Source organism: Rhynchophorus ferrugineus, unplaced genomic scaffold, assembly GCF_030347505.1.
Source record: "Rhynchophorus ferrugineus isolate W39M unplaced genomic scaffold, kcgeb_rfMv2 rfM1, whole genome shotgun sequence".
Taxonomy (NCBI): Eukaryota; Metazoa; Arthropoda; class Insecta; order Coleoptera; family Curculionidae; genus Rhynchophorus; species Rhynchophorus ferrugineus.
In genome coordinates, this window is record NW_027472580.1 from 51293749 (window position 1) to 51319637 (window position 25889).

Sequence of the window (25889 nt, forward strand, 5' to 3'; positions counted from 1 at the left end):
AGGAGATATGGTTTCTATTTAATTACATAAAAAATATTTTGACTTTTGTTACATATAATACTGATACTACATTAAACTACACTAAAAATAGTGATATGCTTTAATTTGTATGTGAAAAAAATTGAAACAGTTATCGGTTTTAACTTGATACTTATAAAATGTCGTAAAAGTATATGTTTCTGTCACAGAAATATGTTTTAATGTAAATCCCCCATGTAATGTAAATTTCTCAAACTTACTTCCTAATTTTTATATATAAATTATTATTTATATATAAAATAGTTATAGCATAAATTACATCTCAACTTAATCGTATTAAAAATATCGACTGTAAGGTACTGTAAAGGATCATAATATTTTATTATTTAAAAAGGAAATTAATTAAATCCCCAGTTAAAGAAAACTTTAACTTTAAGCCGAAAGTTTTTAGAAATTCTTATAAGATGGTGCAAGCAGTATTAAATCGCATCAGACAATTTTGTAACCAAAGCTTTATGAAAATGCATTATTTATTTGACTATTTTATTTTATTTACTTATAGAATATTTTATTTCGAAAAAAGACAAGCGGATACACGTTCCTGGCAATAATCTGTCACCATTAAACGATTTTCACACCATTGTCAAAGTTTGGAAACACTGAGTCAAGATTGTCCCACCACTATTGGGATAAATTAATAATAATTGGTATAAAATGATTAAAAAATGTTAAAAAGAGATTAACTCAAGATGAGTTTGCTGAAACCTTAGGAGTGACTTAATGTGTGATTTGAAATTGCTGCAAGACTAGGGGCATATTATTTGGTTATAAATGAACTTAATTAAGAAGATTCAACGCCACTTTTTATATGAACGTTATGTTCCAAGAGCAAAAGATTTATTATTGAAGCGTAAGATATGAACATACAGTAATTAAAAATATAGGTAGATTTTTGTCTTATTTAGAAATTCAAAACCTCGGGAATGATTCAATAAGCGATTTCGAATAATGGAAAGACTCCAAATGAACTCAAATACCACGAGACGTTGAACGCCACTTATTAAGTACATTTTATATTTCTCTCTTCTTTGTGCAAATTAATACGCTAAGGCGTATTTATTTAGACAACTTATTTAGACAACTTAACGTGCATTGGCTGTTTCACTCTAAGGTCTTTAGTCTAAGGTCTATAGTCACAATATCGTCTGTATGCTGTAACTTAAACAGTTTTTTAGTGGCAAATCATGTATAAGACAAATAAGATGGAGGCAAGAACTGGCAACCTTTTTATCTTCTTCTTCTATCTTTTATTATATAGCATCATTTATAGTTAAAATGAATTTCCACCAATTTCTATACCCTTTTGCGCATTGCTGCCAACATGTTTTATTGGTGCCGGCGAATACGAGGGACATATGTTATTGTTTATGAGTGTAGTCGTTAGGTGGTCTTTTATCTTAATATTTTACATCTTATTATTTTCTATAGTTATTTGTTACTTAATAAAGAAAATTGGTATGTAAATATGAATTATTGTTAAAATTTTATAATTTAGTAACACTAATTTTTCAGATGGTTGTATGTCAAGAATACCAGAAGTTCCAAGATTAGAACTCTCCTTTTTACCAATGATTGCTTATCTGGACTGTACCTACTGTTTAACGGGGGTTCGAACCATGATCCTTGATATTAAGCCTACCGACTGGTCAGTGGCCAACGTCCCAGAAGACCGGTCTTCCCCAGCCTGGTTACTGGCGTGACTGGGATGGTTATTCCTTGTCGGATTTTCCACTGTTGCCTATACAGATATTTACATTTACAATCACAAACATAAAGTACATCCATGCCCCTAGCAGGATTCGAACTCGCGACTTTCACAACAGTAGGAGGACCCGTCCTGTTGCCTTGACCACTCCGCTAACCAAGCCGGGATGCAAAGCTTTATATTAAAATATCTGTAATTATAAATACCAAGGCAATTTGCCTTGGTATTTATAAAAAGCCCTTGCAGTCAACTAGTATTTTCATTGCTATTTATTACAAACAAATTATTGTTATTAAATAAAATATAGTAATAAGAGCATAAATGGTGTATTCAGGAATCTTTAAAAAAATCATTTTTGAAAACGTGAAAATATTTAACTTACCTTTTTAAAGATTTGATCAAAATAAAAGTAGGCACATATATCAATTTTGTGCTATAGTTTTATGGATCGAATTCTGGAGATTATCTGTCTATCCTAGGAGATACATCAAGTCCCAAAAGTTTGGTATATAAATGAGAAACGAGGGTATGCAAAGGATAAAGAAACAACAAAGACTGTTAAAATTATTTAATTTTAGAAGAAAACGAATCTAATTTATCTCAACATTTAATAACCATAATATAATCAATTTTTGTAATTAAAGTAAATTTCAGATAATTTCAAAGAAAACTTCTGGTTAATGGCATTAAAATTGCCTATTTTGTCTCAGAAATTAAAATAAATAATACAACAAGAAAATGTTATATCTCATGAATACATATTATTAAAATTTGCAAAATAATTTTGTCGAGGATTGGTTAGTCATTAAACGAAGTTTTCTTTTATATTTCACAGATAAATATGTGAACTTTCATCATAATTGAATACAGCTTAACTAAATTTCATTTTTTGTTTATCGTTATCATATTTATTAAATCACAAGCTATAGAAATTATAACTAGAAATACTTGATTTTGGGTAACGGTAAAGATGCTGTTAGGGTACTTCAATTTTCTTATTTATTTCTTATATCAGTTTTCAGACAAATGGTGCCAGTATAAGGCTTTTCTTTCCTGCATTGAGTTGAATAAAAAATGCAACTTTCTTGTTTCGTTGCGGCTTCTGCATACACTGAAATAATATGATATTCATTTAAATATATAAACATAATTATATTCATGTAAAATATAACACGTCACTCAAATTCACTATTGTTGTCTTTGAAAACGGTGCATCAAAAGAATATTCTGATTGTTGGTTAGACATTATTTTTTGATGATCCAAAATCGAGAAAATCACCAACTGTTAATTGATGTGCTAAATACAAAGGAAGATGAAAAAGACGCCTTAAATTCAGTAATTAAATTATAGTTTTCCGAGAAACATGCAAGTGGTAAAACGTGTGGAGTATAAAATAAAATATTTTAAAGAAAATGGCAACTTGTTGCAACAACTGTATCAAATACTGTCGGTCTAGTCCTATTGTAATTAAAACTAAACCCGTATAGTGAAAACACATTACTTGCCGTATCACTTCTTGTTCATTGTGCATGTGATCACATGGTAGTTGTCCGATTTAGACAACTTTAAGTTGTACTAAATTTATTTGTAAGCATTGTTGTGCCTTCATACATTCCGTACTATTGTATTTAGCCAATTTTTTCCAAACTTCAATATCTTATGTAATGTAAACTCAAATATTTTTATTCCCGAATTATCTACTACCATCTGCCTTTGCAAGGTATATATTTTGAACTGCAATATGTTAGGCCTTGACGACCGCGGTTCTTGTTTCTGAAATTCATGCATTAAGTCTGGTTTCCAAATCATGAGTGTTTTCTAATTCTAGTAGTGGATGGCTAGGGGAGTTTTCAATCTATCTTTGGTATCTAAAATCCACCTATGTAAAAAATATTTGAACAGCAGAAAGATGACCAATCCAACATCAAATTGTCCTCGTTTCTTAATGAACGGTTTCTCTTCGTAATGATCAATTTAATTCCAATTAATTGGATGATTGTCTTTCTTAAAATATCCAGTGTCATATTAGCCGGGCTGTATAACATGTATAAGTTACTTTCAAACTATCTAGTTCTTGATGCGATCCAAAGCTTTATTTAATTATTTTTATATTGTGCGATTTTTCCCTTTCGAACGTAAACGAGAATACAAATAAACTCAATTTACAAAATTAATAGATGGTTAAACTGAATAGTTAATCTTAATTAATTTATAATAATAATAATAATAGACAACCTTTCGACACTGTCAAGTGGCACAAACTGTGCGCTTCCTTGTATATACATGACAGTAGCCGAAGCCATACACTATTTCCCGCTACATCAAGGAAATTAATAGAAATGATTGAGGAGCACATTATAGTTTTAGCAGTTTAAGGAAATTGCTATATTAAGGAATTTTGTAAAAATATATTGATAAAAGATACTGTTCGAACATCGGATATTTAATGAGATATTTACAAACACATACATCAATCTTATATACTTACTAAAATAACACAGCAAAATGATTATGTACATGCAGAAATAAACAAGTTTCAAAAACATGTTTAAATATATAATTCAAACAAAGATCATTTAAAGGATGCTCACCGAATTTATATCATTTATATAAGCTTTGTAATCATATGCAAATAGCCATTGTAAGTTAAGTTCTATAGATTAAATTAATCCGTCCATGGTCGAAATAGGCTAGATGGCTATTTTTGAAAAACTACGATATGAAAGTTCTACGCATTTACTTTATTCGGAATAAAGGTTACTTCTGAAAAAAAAAAGATTTGGAAGAAGAATTGACATTTGGAATAGTGTTATTTTAAATGCGAAGTGAAATTCTTCAAATATGCGCGTGGCGTGGTTGTTTTGGTCATACTGGAGGGGTCTGTAGATGTATAGGTCTCTGTATTTATACATTATTTTAATGATTTTGTGTTGTAATTAGAGTATACCGATACTTTGTTAGTGTTTTTTCGTTTCCAAGCAGAAACATTTTAGAAATTTGCTTAAGAATTATCAGGCGAGAACCAGCCTATATAGCTTGAACATGAAAAATTTGCTTAAATCAATAAGACCTTTCGAATGTAAGTATTTAGTACTTTAATTACCTTTAATTATGTCTAAAGTGTTATTAAACACGGTAAAAAGCACGTTAATTGTTTGAGGCTAGGCCTGAATAGTTCATTTATTGAGTATATGCAATAATATATTTAGTTACAAATAACATGTACAATTATATTTAACGTATTGTTATGGGTTTAATCGTCCAACTGTACAATAAAGCTGTACATGCAATATTTCTACAAGTTTTGAATGCTAATGAGTCAGAAGAAAATGGGCTTCTAACTACACTCACTGAATTCATTCATTCACTGCTGTTCACTACTGAAGGACCAAGGAAAATATGAATTGTGTCGTTAATGTGTCAGTCAAATTCCATTATGATTGGATTAGAAGAAGCCAATATCAAATATCTGGTTTCTTGCACATCAAATACTACTATGGTCTATACTTGATAAGTTTACTTGATTAAACAATATGCATTTATCAGATTTTTATAGCCTGGTATGTATATTACAATAAACAGGAGTTATTTAAACAGTAGGAAAACTTAATATGCATGTCTAAACACCTATTTTATAAAGTATTTGATGGCGTATTGCAGTTGCAGATGTTTAAGGCCATTGCTTATACAAACTGCATAATTATAATTTGTGCATTTTATTTACCCAAATTTTACAAGATAATTTGATACAAAACATTGATACAGAATATGGTATTTGTTTCACATAGCTACTAAAAGTCTAAAAATCAAAGCCAATCATCAAACGTAGCGTCTGATTTTGTATTGTAGTACTATATCATCCAGGTAAAATGAATATTTTGGTAGCTTTGTCAAATACATTTACATTTATATCTTCAATTTATCAGTATAAAAATTTTCAGTGGGTTTAACATCGATATATTATATATTGTTTTAGCAAATAAAGCACAGTTTCCATGCTCTTCAATATTCTACCATATTTAATGGTTAGATGAATGCTACAATACTCACTCACTTTAATTCTGTAGCGACCTTGAGGCATGTCGAATTTTACATCGTGGAATAATGGCCTACAAAATACCCAGAAATATAATCCCAGATGTTGAACACGGCAGACCATCGTTTGGTTTAGACGTGCCACCATCGACTGCCCAAGCTTCGTTACCAGGTAACACCGCTGCCATTCGTTTTATCATTTATATTATTATATTTTTATATTACTTCAATAAATAACGGTCACATAGTGTAAACACCACTGTTTCATTTCGTTTTACCTCCATTCAAAGAGCCATATCAATTTACCCTAAAGTTCTATAAAAGGTTTACTAGAAGTTTCTTTTAGAAATTATTATTTCAGTTTTAGTCACACAGTATAGTCACTATCAACGATTTAATTCTGGGCAAATTTGAAGTATATAGTCTATCCAAAGTTATTTTGAACATGACGCTAAAACGCCTAAATGTTGCTGTATCAACCTTGAGTTTTAGTTCAGTTCGGCTTTGACAAACAACAAAATTCTAATCTAAATAAAATAATGAAAAAAAAATCTGTTATCAAATATTATTTTAACATTATAGTAAATCTGATGCATATACTATCAAAAGACTTAAAACTACAATAAAGTACACAGTTATAATTGTTTATAGGTTAGGGTTGTGTTTGATTATATTTACATTGAACTCATTTCCATACCATCCATGAGTTAGAGTTCTAGGTGCGTTTATAGTTGTATCCCCTAGAGGCAATTTAAAAAATGATTTTTTTGATACACTAGATTTAATCACTGCACTCTCCTTACTGCATTTGCCATCTCTGCAAAACATTGTTACTATTCTTTCTCTCCTGACACAATTTAACCAAATGCTTATGTATATTCTGAAGAATTACACACATATCTGGGCACATAAATCTTTTACAATCTACAATAAGATTTCCTACGGTTATCTTATATTAATTATATACTCACGTTTAGTTGTTTCCATTCTCATCACCCTGTCTTAGAAATTGGCAGCATTGAATTATATCATTTTCAGAAAGTTTCATTCATGTGAATAAGTAACTTGTTAATTTCCAATCTATCTAACATTTATTCACCATTCCATCATTTGTCAATTTCTTCTTTAATGTGTCTTATCGAGTTCATCCAAACCGAAGAGGCGGCCTTCATTATCTCGTTCCTGTTCAAAGTAACTGATTAGAGACGCAATCTGCTCTGTCTGGCTTCGGAATCTTCAATCAGAATAATAATAAACAGCGATTGAAATTTTATGAAAACAAACAAAGTATTAAAATAATATTTGCCAGTTTATAACCTCTTATCACTATTGTTTTGAAGACATTTTCATATAGTTGACAACCGGATAACATTGGCAGGTTAGTTCGGTTACACAAATATTAAACAAATATCTTTTTAACTAGAATAAAAGGATAAGGAAAATATTGTCTGTTTCTAAAACGAATCGACAAGCAATGCATTAAACATCTTGATGACTTATGTAAAAAAAAACTTTGGATAGACTATATATCTTTAATATATAGTCTATCCAAATATGTTTACCGGAAAAATTTTGTAGACATTTTACAACATGGTCGAGCAGTACGAACTATATCATCTATGATATGTGTATCTATGATGTTTTAGTGGAAAGACTATGGGTTATTTGCCTTGATAAGTCCAAATTAAATTTTTTCATTTATCATTCTATTTTCATTGGTAGCACAAAATCAGTTTTTTAATCTTGACATATAACATAAATAATACAAAATAAAACCAAGCGCACTAAAAAGTTTAAATGTTGGAATGCGGAAATGATGTTTAAGAAAGCGTCATTTAGCCTGTTCTCGCCTCAATGTTAGTCTCCTATTTTTTATTCTTCAATTGATTTCTATAATTCTCTAAAATGTGTTTCGATGCTGTTTGATGTATTTTCCACCCAAAATATTGAAAGAAGTCGAAGAAATTTGTGCGAATTTTTTTCACTTTCTGTTCAATAGATATGTCCAAAGCAATGTAGTTTGCGTCTAATAGATAATTAATAGAGAAAATCAGTAGCAGATAATAAGTGTATAATGTATGAATTATTATTGATCGTTGGTCGTTCAGTAGTGAAGAGCAGTGAATGAATGAATTCAGTGAGTGTAGTCAGAAGCCAATTTTCTTCTGTCTCTTAACATTACTAAACTACACTTTTTTATTATATTGATAAAAATATGTATAAATAAGACTTGTGCCTCTACAGACCCTTCTAATGCCACAAAAACAAACGTTACACGCAGATTTGGATCGTTTTAGTGCGCATTTAAAATGACACCATTTCAAACATCCATTTTTCTTTTTTATTTTAGAAGTAACTTTTACTCCGAATAGAGTAAATACGTAGAATTACCATTAAGTAATTTTTCAAAAATAGTCATCTAGTTTATTGCGACCAACAACCATTGATGGATTAATCTAATCTATAGAAATTAACTTACACTAGCTATTTACATATGATTACAAATCTTGTATAAATGATATAAATTCGGTGTACCTTCTTTAACTAATCTTAGTTTAAATTAAATATTTAAACATGTTTTTAAACTTTTATTATTTGTCCCTGTTTATAATCCTTTTGCAATGTTACTTTAGTAAGTATACAATGTTGATTTATGTGTTTGTAAATATCATTCATTAAATATCTGCGAACAATAACTAAATATATTTTTTAGAAATTTTTTGAGACATCAATATTTTTTAATTTTTGAAATTTTAATATTCCTGTCATACTAATTCATTTCTTAAAAGTAGTAGGTGGTAATGTAGAGCTTGAACGACTGTCATGTACTACAATGCATTAAATTAGTCATGTTTAGAAAATTCCATTATTTGTATCTTGGAATATCGTTTTTATGAAATCTGCACTTTTATAGCTTTCTAGCGGTATGTTTGGGTCTCATTGGCAGATTGACGATCAACGTATGTCACGTCATGTTTTATTGTCGGTACCTGATCTGATTATTTGGAATATGGGAGGACTCTTATAATTGTCTATTGGTCAAAAGTAAAGGTTATTGGTAAATGTAGTATCAAGAGGCAAGGCAAGGCAAACCAAGAGGTTCCTGCACAGTCTAATTTTTACTTTGTACACATTGTTTTCGGCAGCTTTCATGATTTTTGAAGAACATACAAATATCTACTCAATGAAACCCACAGTTCGTGCCACTTAACAGTGTAGAGATTGTCGTGATTAATCATTCAATACAACCGTTTATTAATTTTGTACATTAAATGTATTTGTATTATAATTTACATTTGAAAGGAATAACGCGCAATATAAATAGAATGAAAAGAAATCAAAAAGCGCTTTGGCCCGTATTGGAAAGCCAAGATATGGAAAGTTTGAAAACTTACCCATATTATATCGCAACTAATATGGCACTGGATATCTTAAGAAAGCAGTTAAACTATTAAAATCTATTAAACGTGAATCAAAAGGGTTATTAAGGAAAGAAACCGTTCATTAAGAATCGAGGATTAGTTGACGTTGGATAAATAATCTAAATAAATCTACTAAAGGTGAATTGAAAACTTCTTAATCAGCTACTAGAATTAGGAAACATTCATGCTTTGGAAACTGTCCCTAAAGCATGAATTCACGGTACAAGCACAGCGGTTTAGGGCATAACGTTAACAAAGGCGCATGGAAGCTGCTGTAAACTAATATAAGCTACTGGAATTTGGGAGGAATTCGATCAGGGTGTTTACCTAACAGATTGTAGCAGATTGTAGTAGATCATCCCGGGATATCCAATATTTCGAGTTTATGTTGATAAAATATTGGAGTTTGAATAATGATATGAAAATTTTGTTAAACATAATATAGTACTGATTGTATAAAGACATAATCCAACAAATTTACTACCACTTACAGCTGTCTAAATGGGAGAATTACCATGTGATCATATACAAATCATTGATCCCTTTATTTTATACTTTACACGTTTTACAGCTCGTACAACTTTATAGTTCAATCTGTAAATTTACAAAACTTTTTTATAATTTTTCCATGTTTCTCGAAAAACTGTACTTTTATTACAGAATTTAAGGAGCCCTTTTCAGCTTGATTGGTAAGCAGCACCTCGGATAATAGTTGGAGATTTTCTCGATTTTGAGTCTATTTACCATCAAAAAAATAGTGTCTAAGTAAGAATCAACTTCTTTTTTATCCACAGTTTCCAAAACCAACGAAAGTCGTTTATTAAAATCATTAAAATTATTATTCTATACAATGAATTTGAGTGATGTTTTATATTAAATTTTAAATATTTATGATTATGTTTATATGTTTAAAGTAATATCATATTATTTCAGTGTACGTATGTGCCACAACAAGACAAGAAAGTTGCATTTTGTACTCATTGCACTTGTACGGAAAAGCAAAGCCTTATACAGGCACCATCTGCATAAAAACTTATATAAGAAATATATAACGAAATTGTATAGGTACCATAACAGTACCTTTTCTTACCAATAAAGGCACTGTTATGGTACTTTCTTGTTATAATTTCTATAACTTCATATTTCTGTATTCAATTATGGTTAAAGTTTAGATATTTATCTGTGAAATAATAAAAGAAAACTTTGTTCAATGACTAACCAATGTTCGCCAGAAAAATTGTGCAAATTTTACTAATATTTATTTATGAGATATAAACAATAGTTTATTATTGTATTATTTATTTTATTTTCCGAAAAAAAAACTAAAATGGTACATGCCATTGACAAAAAGTTTTCTTTGAATTTTTTTGAAATTTACTGTTATTATAAAAACTTTTAAAAAAATAGTTTAAATTGTTGTTTAAATTTTCATTATGTGGTTATTAAATGTTGTTTTAACTATCATTATTGTTTCTTTATATTCCGCATACCCTCGTTTTTCATTTAACAGGTCAATTGAAAATTACCCGGACTGACACATAGATGGCGCTACTAGAATTAAATCCATATGTTTTTCAGATAACTCTCAAAAGATGCGTTTATAAATTTGATAGCTGTCGGATCATTAGATTATGAATTATAGCATTTTGAGTGAAGTAACTTTTGTTATTGTGAAAAAAATGGATAATATGGAATTTCGCGTGTTGATATTGTTTTTTGAAGGGAAAAAATACAGTTGAAGCAAAAACTTTGTTTGATGCCGAGTTTTCGGACACTGCCCCAGGAAAATCAACCATCAAGGATTCGTATGCTAAGTTTAGACGTGGTGAAATGAGCACCGAAGACGGTGAACGTATTGGACCCCCGAAAGAGGTTGTTACCGACGAAAACATTTAAAAATTCCACGAAATGATTTTGAATGACAGGAAATTGAAACTAAATGAAATAACAGACACTCTAAAGTTATCAACTGAACGTATACATCTTATCATTCACGAATATTTGGGTATGAGAAAGCTCTGTGCAAGGTAGAACAACGACGACTTGATGATTCGGAGCAGTGTTTGAAGATGATCAAGCGTAATAAACCCGAGTTTTGCGTCGATATGTGACAATGGATGAAACATGGCTCCATCATTTCACTCCGAAGTCCAATCGACAGTCATCTGAGTGGACTGCACACGATCAACCCGCTCCAAAGCGTGGGAAAACGTAACAGTCGGCTGGCAAGGTTATGGCGTGTGTATTATGTGCCGCGTATGGAATAATTTTCATTGACTACCTTGAAAAAGGAAGGACTATCAACAGCCACTATTATATAGCGCTATTGGGCGAAAAACAGATTCTTAAAAAAAATCTAAAATGAAAATAATTCCATGCTTTTATAATATGTATTAGTATTGGTATAAGTACTAAAATGAATATTATATATTTTGTTTTATATATTTAGTTCATTCCTTGTTTTTACAATATGGTATTACTTTTTATTATTATGAACAAAATTTAGAAGTCAATAAGCTGCTTCGGGTAATTTCTACTCTCTTTGCTTTATTCTGTGATACTGAAGTTCTTCGCGAAAAGATAACTTTAATTTCTTTCTGTTGAGATTTCTGAAACAAATCCATTTTTCATTGACCTTTTCCATTCGGTGTAGAAATGACTGATTTCTTTGACGATTTTTCGATTTTCTATTTGCCTGTTATTCAGTTCAATATTTTGAACTTTCAGAGAGCTTGTTACAAATTGCGGCTCAGCTTACATTCAACTTTTTTGAAATAATTACATTTTAACTTTTGCAACCACGTTTCACATGTTCTTACGGTTTGAAAATGCTCACCAAGTCTTTACTAGCAAACGATGACTTCTTGTTCTTTCTTTTGATACGCCGTTTTAGGCACACAGACATAGGAAGGTTGTTTGTTATTTTTGTGGAAGGTAAGGTTTTGTGGAAATTTGAGTATTCTAAGGTTAATGTTAATAACATATTGAAAATAATGACATATATATCAAATCATAATATTGCACACTTATATCTAGTGAAATATGTTACAAAACCCGGAAAGTAATTACCAAAAGTAATACACCTGTTAATCAAAAATATTATCTGCGTAAATAGATATGTCCAAAAGAGATTTAATAAACCTGGAGAGACCTATTTAAATAATAATAGAGGAAATATTATATTAATAAGATCTTGTTGACGCATTTTCTTACTTAGGAAGTAGGTTGAATCATTTCTATCACAACTTCCTTGAATGTCTAAATTATCGTGAGCGAATCCAGTTTTTCACCGTAGATTTTTTCAAACTTTTTTATATTAAACAAAATTACCCATGTTTTATTTTCTGTTCAAGTATATTTGCAAACAGGGAATCATTGGGAACTAAAATTATTTATGAAAATTAATGACGTGTGACTATTGGGACTACTTCTTGTCTGACCCAGTTATCCAGATAATTTTTCTTGTTAGATTTTTTTAACCTTTACAATACGCACAGGAGTACACAAGTAAAATAATATAAATTTAGATTCATGACCCTGTAGCTTGTGTAACTTCAATAGTAAATATTACTTTCTAAAAGTTTAGATTGTTCAATAAGTGTTATCACTTAATAAGAAAATCTTATTTTATAATCTGATATATATGCAGAAGTATGCTAAAAAGTTATCAGTGGCTTTATCACTGTGTAGTCAAAATTGTTTACAGCAAAGATCAATATTTTTTCAATAGATAGCAACATTAAGGCTAGGCGCAAAATGGGACGCAGCTTCGCGAGATGACGCAGCGTGAGTCACGGCGAGATTTTATGGGTTTAAAGAAGCTTCTGCTAACCTGATCCTGCGGAACGTGGTGTTGTCGCAGGTTTTCGCCTAAAGTCATGGTGAGTGCTTAAAAACGGAAGGAGAATTAATCAAAGCTATGTAGATTCACAGACAAGTATTGTACGATACAAGTCATATAGACTACATGGGGACTAAATACTTTACTTAAAATTCTTCACTAAATTTTTTAATTAAAGTAAATTCTCCGTGAGTTTTTCTTTTTTTTGGATACAACTTTTCAGTTACCTTTTACTAGTCATCTGGGAGATTAAAATTACCATTTCATATTCGTATTCGTCTTATGAATCAGATTCAGAACTAGATTCAGAATTCCAGTTCAGTCGTTATTATTGCAGTATCAATTGTATTATACCATTGTACCAAAGCTACTACTATGTAGCTTTACTGTGAAGCGAGAACTGCAATCGTATTTGGGCGGTTTCGACGTTTGGCAGTTTTATCCCGCGTTCGCTTGCTGTGACCATCACTGCGTCACCTCACGAAACTGCGTGCCATTTTGTGCCTGCTCTAAAAATTATTCTGTCTATGATATTGCCGAGGAAGTTTAATTTAGAGTTAGCACTATTCCCAATAAGTTTCTAGTACCCTAGATTAATAATTACCCACTACTAAACATTACCCACTACTAACCATTTTGAAAACATTGTACACTATTTATTGTCCAGCTGCTGTTTCTTCAATAAATGTCAGACACTTATTCTGTTAGTAATTGCCCTTTATCGAACTTGGTTTGAGATAAATATATATTAGAAAGGAGTTTACATAATATTTTAACAAATTAAAGTGAACATTTCTATCACACATTCTCCATTTATGACAATCATGTTATTCATATAATCGATCAAAAGTTAATGTCTCCATTTAAAATGAGACTAAAGAAGGTTATTTCCGTTATTTTGCATTTTTAATTCCGAAAAGGGAAAATGTAAAGGTCCTCGTATTGTCTGCTATTTATGGAATTAATATGTATGGTTTTAAAAAACTACTAATTTGATAAATTATTATGCACTTGCACATAGTTAATAGAACCACGGATTGGAACACTCTTTGTATTGAGCAGCTTTCAAAGATGTCCAATATAAGGTTTTCTTTCGTATTGTGGGTAGTCTTTCTGATAGCCAGATATGAGTGAGAAACACTTGAAGCTATTAAATGTTGGCTCTCAGGCCTAATCATTTCTATCGTAACTTGATCGACTTCAGCAGAAATGAACTTTCTAGAATATAAATTACTAGTGAAATTGTTAAAAATAGAGGGCTGACTTCCTAATCTAGCACAACTGTCCACGATTGTGAACTTTTGAGAGACTTAGTGAAGAATATTTGAAGATCTGTAGAACTAAACACTCTCTCCGAGCGCCAGCTATGTGTTATACTAACTCTTATCTCTCTTTCAAATAATATAGTTGTTTTAACTGAAAATATAGCCATTAATAAAAAATAGAGAAATAATTCAAGATGTTCAATCTTACAAGTAAAATAGGCACAGTAGTCCGCCAAGAAATTGATAAGAACAATAATATAGAAATTGAAATGGTATAACATATTTATTTTTTCGCTGTCGATTCCAGCCCGCCACCAGAAAATTTGTCCGAAACATAACTTAATTGGATTATATGAAGAATGAAATCACCTTGTACTAAATATCTCCAGGTTAACTGAAAATTCAAAAATTGTTTAAAAAAACACCAAATAGAAAATGAAGATCTTATAGCGCCATTATTTCCTATACAAACTTTCAAACAGGAAACTTATTGAACGTGTACGATGTGAAACTATAATTTTAAAAATTCTTTAAAATTATTTTATGTTAACGGAAAGAAGCCGCAACTTATTGAACCAACTTCACAGCGATCGTTCCTAATAATATGTAAACGAAACCCTTATTTCTAGAGAGCTCACTTATGACATCTAGCAATGTGATATAAACATACCGTCTTTTTCAAACAATCAAGGGCGTATCAATCTCTGCAACCCGTTTTTGCTGGATGAGCATGCCAAACTGCAAACTTTTGTCCGAATTCTGGTAAATTATATTAGCTATAAGATTCAGTCCGCTTTTAATGGAGTTATACACTAAATAGCGATACTTGCATCAGGAATCTACGAAGCCGTGTTTTCAAAGCATAGATTTTCCTTGGTCCTAAAAGTTTGCGGCTAAAGAAGTTTGAGCTTCTTTAATCCACTTTCCAATACACCTTTGATGACCTTACAGCTTGAATTGCGTTACTTTGGTCCGAACTTAATTTAAATATTACAAGGAATTTTTCCAGTAACTGAAACACAAGAGCCAAACCAACGTCAACAAGTTTTATTTTCTTAAGACATGTTAGTAAGAGAGATAAGTTGGCGTTCAAAAGAAAACAGACAATCGACCAGGCCAGTTATAAAACATGTAGGGTTTAAGAAACAAAAGTTCTAATTTACTTTAAAACTATTAAAATTAAATCGAAGTATATTTTATTGACGTATTTGGAAAAATATTCAAGTAAATTTATTTTATTTTAATTATTTTAAAAAATGTTGTGAAAATTATAAATATTTATTGATATTATAAAAACACTTACATAAAAATATAGATATAAAAAAAACAATTACAAAATAAAAATTACGTAACTATCATTAGACATAACTTGCCATCTTGATTTGTTCTATAATTAGTTTCTTTGAAATTATAATTGATGCAAGTCCAATCCTCTGCCTCGATCAAACCTTAAAATAAAATAAAATATAATAAAGCACTTTTCAATCTAAAACTGTGTATACCAATTAAAAAGTACAAAATAACCAGTAGTAAAAAAGTAGTTAAAGTAAATGTAGCGGCCATTTTATAATGAAGCTAACAAGGCTGTGATTGTAAAAGACTGTTTTATTACTGCAAACTAACAAATTCTAAGTAATTGTGCACCTTTTATACTTCTCTTATCGATAATCATTTTTTACGGATTAAGTTAAAATAATAGTATTTCCGATCAATAAGCCATAAACTTGATAAAATATTGTTATTTGATAAATTTTCTGTAATCCTTATAGAATGCATCAAAATCACCGGGAATGTGGCATTCTTTTTAACACGCTCCGTAGGTATTGTAATTATTTTGGACCGGAGATAGAATTATTTTCCAATATTGCTCTTTGTGTGTCCACAATTCGGTATGTTATATATATGACCACATAATTCTATAATATTAAGTATTTAATAATTTCTCAAAAAGTACACAAATTATAAACAATTTACTGATGTTGGTTTAGTAGCCATAAATACTAAAGCGACAAGACAGACCTCCTGTTGATAAGTTCGGGTTCTATTACGAGTAGAGTATAGATGTAACATGTTAATTGAAAAGTCCCTGGCCTGACCCATAAATGGCGCTACTAGAATTAAATCCATATATTTTTTAGTTAGCCCTGTCCATCCAAACCATCATAACATTTAGTTATTGTGAAAAAAAAGGATAAAAAGGAATTTCGCATGTTGATAAAATATTGCTGTTTGAAGGAAAAAATACAGTTGAAGCAAAATCTTGGCCTGATGCCGATTTTCCATCACTGCCCCAGGAAAATCAACCATCAAAGATTGGTATGCTAGGTTTACACGTGGTGAAATAAGCACCGAAGATGGTGAACGCACTCTAAAGTTATCAACTGAACGTATACATCTTATTATTCACGAATATTTGGGTATGAGAACGCTCTGTGTAAAATGGCGCAGTGTTTGAAGATGATCACGCCATAAAAGATCAAGGTAATAAATCAGAGTTTTTGTGTCGATATGTGTCAATTGATGAAACATGGCTCCATCATTTCACTCCAAAGTCCAATCGACAGTCATCCGAGTAGACTGCACACGATAAACCCGCTCCAAAGCGTGGGAAACCGTAACAGTCGGCTGGCAAGGTTATGGCGTCTGTACTTTGGGATGCGCATGGAATAATTTTCATTCACTACCTTGAAAAAAGACCATCAACAACGACTATTATATAGTGTTATTGGATCGGTTGAAGGACGAAATCGCCGAAAATGGCCGCATTTGAAGGAAAAGAAAGTGCTGCTTCACCAAGACACCGTGTCAAAACTCCATGAATTGGTATTCTCCAGATGTGCGCCGGAGCGACTATTTCCTGTTCTCACATCTGAAAAGGATGCTCACTTGGAAGAAATTTTCGTTGAAGGAGGAGGTGATAGACGAAACTGAGGCCTATTTGGAAGCAAAAGACCAATCATACTACAAAAGTGGGATCGAAAAGTTGGGGGGTCGCTATAATCAGTGTATCACCCTTGAAGGGAATTATTTTGAATAAAAAAAACTAATTTTGAAAAAAAATGTATTTTACTACACCGGTAGGCCGTGGACTTTTCAATTGACCTGTTATGTAGTTTATGTTTGTGACTGTAACCGTAAATAGGCAACAGAATAAAATCAGAAAAGCAAAAATTACCATCCTAGCCACATTACTAACAGACTGGGTAAGACTGGATGTCTTCCGGAAAGATCTCTAACTTGCCCACTGACCAGCTGGTAGATATAAACCCTGGTAAAAAGGAAATTTTAAAAAGTAATTTTAAAATATTCTGCTAGCCTATAAATAAAACTTTTAAGAAAATTTGTTAAAAGTGTGGTTATAATCAAGTAATTTTTCCAATTTTTATAATATTAGTTACTTAAAAATGGAATGGTTTTAAAATTAAATCTCTATCATTAATTAAAATTATTTTATATTAATAGTTATATATAATATTTTCAATAAATCGGCCGAGAGAGAAAGAGGGAGAGAGAGAGAGAAGAACTATACAAAGCGGTTTTATGCATAGGTTATCTAAACATATGATGTCAAAAGGTTGCTATGTTGCCGTATCAACTCTATGTCGTATACGAGTTTAAGTTCAATTTGGCTTTGACATACAACAACACTCTCATCTAAATAAAATAATGAAACGAAAGATACTATTATCAAATATAATTTATTTAAACATTATAGTAAATCTAGTGCATATATTATCGAAGGACTTAAAACCACAATTAAGTTCACATTTATAATGGTTAGAGTTAGAGCTCTAGCGTTTGTAGTTGTATCCTTTGGAGGTCTAGTACACCTTCATTTCTTTCGGTACAGTGTTTCCTTGTAAAGATATTTTGATATCACTGTATTTCTCCTTGTTGTGTTCTGTTAATACTTGAATACATCCTTCTTGATAAAACTAGATATAATCACTGCATTCTCCTTAATGCATTTGCCATATCTGCAAAACAATTAGTATTCTTTCTCTCTTTACATATTTTAATTAAATTCTCTGAATAATTACACACATAAATATTTTACACTCTATAATAACATACAACTTCCTACAGTTTTCATATGTTATTTATATACTCTCCTTTACTTGTTTCCACTCTTATCACTCTCTCGTAGAAATTGGGAGCATTGAACCATTTCATATTCAGAAAGTTTCATTCAAGTGAATAAGTAAGCTGTTCATTTCCAATTTATCTACATTTGTTCACAATTCCATCATTTGTCAATTTTTTCTTCAATATGTCTGATCGATTTCATCCAAACCGAAGGTGTTATTAACCATTCCGGTTTCCAGCATGAAGTACTATATATCTGTAATGAATTATTAATAAATGCTGTGACTAATACAACCTAATCAATTGGTATTCCAACATTTACCTTTTTCCATCAACTTTTGTTGTCGTAACACCGGAATATCAATTAGACCCAATCGAAACTTTTCAGACTAACAGTTTCCTTTGAAATAATAGTATTAAATTATGTTTGTATTGAAAAACTACTCACTGTTTTTATGTATATCATATATGTAATCTCTCATAGAGCTAACATCAAGCTGATATTGATTCGTAATCTACTTCATATGAGGACGATTTTTTTTTGATTAATTCAAGATTAAATATCTTATTTTTTGAGATATTTCGGTGATTATGTCCATACTAATTATTCAGTGCAACTGCAACACGCTAAAAATGTTTCCAATAAAAATGGTAGCAAATTAATATTTAAGAGTAAATACGCTTACCACTAACGCATTTTACCGGAAAAACAGGGTCTCCATTACTCGTTCCTGTTCAAAGTAACTGATTAGAGCCGCAATCTGTTCTCTCTGGTTTTGGAATTTTTATTCAGAGTAATAATAAGCAGCTATTGTTTCGGTTACTTGTTCGATCTTATCAGACAGAATTATGTCTCTCTTTAACTAGAATAAAATGAGAAGTAAAATATTATCTGATTCTAAAAGGAATTTACAAATTGCGCCGAGCAATTCATTAAATATCTTGATGACGTATGTACAAAACTACTTTGGATAGACTACTTGCATTTTCTTCTCGGCACTACTCGACATTCTCCCAGAAAAAGGTCAGCATACTCCTCTAACCTGCAGACTTCCCGAGCTCCGCAAAAGTGATATCATATATCAGCAAGTAAATTGATCTGCTGAACATATTAAAAAGAAAATTTCACCTTGCAAACCAAATTATTTATTATATTTTATTAAGTATTTGGGCATTACGTATAGTTCTAAATAAATTATTATTCTAATTTTAGTAAATAGATGTGAAAATAATGTGACTTATTGATTATTAATTGTGATCAGATCATTTGAATAGAAATAAAAGTAAACACGTTTAACTTATATCAATAACATACATCAAACAACAAAGTGCAGCATAATCTATGATTATAATTTAAAAAACACGATAACTTTTGGCAATATATTATATTTTGGCTATATTAACTTTTTATATTTATAGGATAATATTTTATTGATTTCATTGAGAAATTGTTAATTCACAATATTGTTTACATTAGGCCTCTTCTGTTTTGGCTAACTTAATTAAATTTGATTATGTAATTTCTCATGTTCATAGGGCAATATTTTATTGATTTCATGGAGAAATTGGTAATTCACGACATTGTTTGCCTTATATTGAGACATCATTCTTAGAAATGTAGGCCATTTCCTGGCGATTACTAATATATCATTATTTTATATTATTTTAATATTGGAAATGCATTCTAAAACGTTCACTATAATTTAAACCAAACGAGCAAATGGATATCCATTTCATTCTGTTTTTGATGTTCAACCATACTACAAAAATATATTTCAAGAACAACGTAGTAGAATTTTATATTTATGTATTTTTCATTACGTTAAAATTGCTTCACATTTCTTTTAAATTTCACATAATAATCATATTTTGATCGAATAGTCGCATTATACGTAGCATAATACACCTAGCACTTCATGTCCGTTCTAATTAAAAAAATCACACATGAAATATTTTAAAATAATATATACCAATTTAATACATACCAGAAAATGGTGTTCAGCATCTATGTTCATATATATATATATATATATATATATATATATATATATATATATATATATATAAATGTTATGATAGTTATGTGATTTTATAAAATTTACTCGGAATAATTATAGACTATTACGAACAATGACAAATTTTAAAAATATGTTCTACTTTCAAGATTTATCTACTTCAGACATTTTGTGAGGGTTCTATTAGCATGCAAGAGCAACAGGGTTTGTGGGTGAACTCTTAACTTAAAAAACAGTGGAAAATTGAAGTTCCAGACAACTATATGATATTTAATTAAAATGATATGGTAATTTAGTATTCATTCCCTATTTAATATCCCATAGTACACCATGATTTGTCGGAAATACCTAAATACATCGAGAAACAGTCATACTCACCATTCGGGAATTTATCACAACCCTGTTCAAAATATTCATCTCCGGTTGGGCAAAATCTAAAACTGTTTATATATTTGTTCATCGGTACTTCACGACAACGCTCTAAAAACAGTGAGTCATACTCCAGGAGACTTGCCGGTCTCCACAAATGTAACATCACACGACATTAGCAACGAAATTGATCTGCTGAACAATATTACAAAGATTATTCTACCGTATAGGTAAAATTCCCTATTAGGCATTTGCTATAAAATTCGAAATAAATTATTTATCTTAATTTAGTGTATATAATCGTTATATTGTGATCAGATATTTTGAATATAAATAAAAAAAAACAGGTTTTATTTATATCAAAAACATATATCATATATGCAGTAAACAAGCATTTACATTATCAACTATCTTTTAAGTTAAAATTCTAATGATTTGGTATCATTGTTGTAACGGATATGTATATATAAGTCTCTCTTTATTTCGCAAAAAAAATAAAAGTATATTTTTTTCTGCACAAATCAAAATTATACTGTTTTACAAGCATTTAAATTCTAACAAAGTAAAACTTTATAAATCAAAATTCTAAGTTAATACCGCAACATTGCCAATGCCTGTTTTATTTGATAGACTATATTTAAATAATATTGACAGCCTCGATAGATTTGAATATAGTTCATAAAGATGATAATTCAAAAAAATTCAGTATAATTTAAACAGTGATGATACTGTATCTAGTCATATTTTAAAACTAAAATATATAGCTAATGAAAAAATATAAATTGTGTAGATTCTTAAGTCGCATTAAGAGATGACTTTATAGTCCAAAAGTATGTTTCAAATGAAAGTGTATTCCTACCACGGTTCTTACAGATACAGGATATCAGCAGCGGGTGTTTTTCGACAATCTACCAAATTTCCAGACAACTATATCATATTTAATTAAGATGATATGATAATTCAGTATCTATTCTCTATTTAGTATCCTAATCAAATGGTTTCATCGAATGGTTATTTTATTGGATAATAGATTGATAGATTTCAATAGGGCTCTTAATGATGATAATGGCCATATTTTCTACAATTTCTTTCTGCACACTACAAGCGCCCCATGAATTGTCAGAAATACCCAAATATATTGGGAAACAGGCATACTCACCGTTCGGGAATGTATGACATTTTTGTTCAAAAAATTCATTTCCGGTTCAGCAAAATCGAAAACTTCTTTATATTTGTTTCTCGGTACTTCTCCGACAACGCTCCAAAAACAGTGAGTCATACCCCAGGAGACTTTAGAAATTTTGGTGTTTATAGGGCAATATTTTATTAATTTCATGGATATATTAGTAATTCACTGCATTCACATCCTTGCATCCTTGTAATTCACATCCTTGTATTAATTTTTTTATATCTCCTCTGAATTTCTTATAATAATTATATTTTGATCTAATAGCCGCATTATGCATAGCAACTTAACATTCCATTCACGTTTACTATCTAATTTATATGATTATACCAAATATTTTTAATAATATATAGCAATTTAACACATACTACGAAATATTTTCTGCATTATATCTTATATGAATATATATATTTATTAAAGATATGTTTTATATTTTGCATTGCGAACCTCCCCACAATCTCGATCCAGTCAGAGCATATGTAGAAACTATAGGCCGTGTTACAGCCTGACATGCATATTTCAGGCATACATCTATAGTCAGAAATTCTTATAATTTGAACATATCTTTCTATTGAAAAAGGTATTATTATCTTAAATTATTTTTTACGTCAATAAAAAAACATGGAAAAATGACTATAATTAATAATTGGTATACTTAAAATATTTTACTAATTTATTATGTCTCTTTACTATTCTATGTTCAGCACAATATATCACATTATAACCATATATTAACAAAGTATGATTCTATATGTAATATAATTCAGATTTAATTTTCTCCGCCAATATTTTTGTGCTCGACTCTAAGGGAATCACTCGATCTCATTAATATTTAATTAGTAATATCTTAAATTAATCTCTTATCAATAATCACTATTATGAAGGTATAAAAACCGACAATATATTCAACACTCGTGAATCTAGTTTATTATATTGACATCGTATTGTGCAGACCTCACAAAATGACACATAATATTGTTGTAGCATTGTTATTAATAATTGCAATATTTTTTCTTTCAATTGGTAAGTACATTATATATTACTGGTCAGATTTTTTAAAATCTGTTTTATTTTAAGGTCCACTTGAAGCTATGAATGAAACATGTATTCACTATAATAGAACAGTGGTATCGAAAAAATATACAGGCCAAGGCAGATTTTGCATCGAAACGTTCATTCTCAATTAATTGGGTACATTTAATTACTTATTTATATGTTATATTTTTATTTATTTATTGACAAAAAGTGTAGTTTCTAAAAAAATTATATTTCGTTTTTAAATATTATTTCAGTATTAAAAAATTATAATGATCAAAATAGTGTTTTACTTACAATCTTTATTTTGTAGTATCTTGAACAATTCTATTTCGATATATTTTGGTGCACGCATATTATTGCATATTATCATGATCACTCATTATAATTAGCGTAAATTATAAAGACAAGAGTGCATTGATACTTATATTTTGATTTTATGTATAATCTATTAAATTATATCTATGTAAAATTGGATGGTCAATCGGATACATAAGTATCTACAAAACATAAAAGAGATATTGAATATTTATTTCAGTTCCGAAAATATTAATGTTGTGCAAAAACTGATATTGTGAATACTACATTATGTACAATTGATATATTACTATGTTAGATGTATTATTACTATGTAAATGTATGTTTGTGATTGTTTAAAATTTGTGATTGTCCTAGGCAAATGTGTAAAGTCCGACAAGCAAAATGATCCCAGTCACTTCAGTAACCAGGTTGGGTAAGACCGGATGTCTTCTGGGATGATTTCTAAAGTTGGTCACTAGCCAGTTGGTAGGCTCAATGCTGAAGACCGTGATTCGGAGCCCATCTTAAACTGTAGGTCCAGTCCAGATAAACCCCTAGTTGGTAAAAGGAAACTTTTAAAAGATGATGATGAAGATGTGATTAAAACTTCACATTTGTAAGAATCATTTGTTTCCCTAAAAAAATAACATATTTCTATTTCGATTTAGTATTATCTAGTATATACAGACCCTAATCATAGAGTGCTCATTACTCAATAGAATTCCATTTTCATCATTTTTGTCGTACAATTATGGCAATACGTACGCAGCGGGCAACGAAAGAATTCTCAGGTTCTAAAATTAATTATCCCATATATAAATTTATTGTCATCTAAAATTAAGATGATATGATAATTTGGTATCTATTCTCTATTTAGCATCCTAATCAAAAGGTTTCATCGAGTGGTTATATTATTGTATAGACTATATTTAAATAATATGGACAATCTTGCTAGATTTCAATAGGGCTCAAGACTATGATAATGACAATACTTTCTTATATGTTGTAACACTTACTAGAAATGCATTTATTGAAATTTACTCCACGCAGAATCTCTGAGCGGCCCATGATTACCAGTCAGATATACCTAAATACATCGGAAACAGGAATACCCACCGATTGGGAATTTATCACAACCTTGTTCAAGAAATTCATTTCCGGTTCGGCAAAATAGAAAACTTCAATATAGTTATTTATCGGCGCTTCGCGACAATACTCCAAAATCGGTGAATCATACACCATGAGACATTCCGAGCTCCACAAATATAACATCGTTTGAAATTAGCAAGAAAATTGATCTGCTGAACAATATTACAAAGATGAGTCTACCATATAGGTAATATTTCCTATTATAATTGATTAGGTATTTGGTATATAATTAAAATAAATTATTTCTCTAAATTTAATGCATATAATCGTTATATTGCGATTAGTTATTTTGAATATAAATAAAAAAACACGTTTGATTTATATCAAAAAGATATGTCATATATACTGTAAACATACATTTACATTATCAACTATCTTTTAGGTTAAATTTCAAATTATTTCGTATCATTGGTGTCGCGAATATGTAGATCTAATAAGTCCCGTTTTATTTTGGAAATAAACTAAAAGTATATTTTTCTCTGCACAAATAAAAAATTATACTGTTTTACTAGGATTTAAAATTTAATAAAATTAGACGTTGTACATCAAAATTCTAAGTTAAAGCAGCAATATTGTCAATGCCTGTTTTATTTGATAGACTATATTTAATAAATATTGACAGGCTTGATAGATTTCTATCTAATTCATAAAGATGATAATGACAGTATTTATATGTTTAGTACTATAAAATAAGGTATCAAAATTACCTTTGTACAGAATATCTGTGCTTTCGATGATTTATTAGAAATACATCCGGAAACCTGCACACACACCGGCAATTCATCTCACCACTGTTCAAAAAATACATCTCTGTTTCGGCGAAATTCCAAATCTTCTATAGTCTATCCAAAGTAGTTTTATACATACTTCATCTAAATTTATGACGTCAAAATGTCGCAATGCTGTTGCATCAACTCTGAGTTTTAGATCAGTTTGGCTTAGACACAAAACAAATTTCTAATCTAAATAAAATAATTAAACAAAGATACTGTTATGGAATATAATTTATATTAACACAGTAACAAATCTAATGCATATATTATGGAAGGGCTTAAAACCACAATTAAGTACACAGTTATAATAGTTTGTAGGTTGGGGTTATATTATATATTATATATTATATATTATATATTATATATTATATATTATATATTATATATTATATATTATATATTATATATTATATATTATATATTATATATTATATATTATATATTATATATTATATAATATATATTATATATTATATATTATATATTATATATTATATATTATATATTATATATTATATATTATATATTATATATTATATATTATATATTATATATTATATATTATATATTATATATTATATATTATATATTATATATTATATATTATATATTATACGACTATAACGCTACTAATGGAATGCTGAAAATTTCATTTGACGTTTTAACAT

At 29.7% G+C, this 25889-nt stretch overlaps 1 long non-coding RNA gene across 1 annotated transcript; it reads right to left on the bottom strand.

Annotated features, from left to right (window-relative positions):
* Positions 1-18032: 18032 nt before the first annotated feature.
* LOC143193977 (uncharacterized) lies at positions 18033-19249 on the bottom strand. The gene is made up of 3 exons (XR_013005154.1): positions 19081-19249; positions 18717-19021; positions 18033-18650 (listed from the first exon to the last, which is right to left on the bottom strand). It is a non-coding gene; the product is annotated as an uncharacterized LOC143193977 (long non-coding RNA).
* Between the last annotated feature and the right edge of the window lie 6640 nt (positions 19250-25889).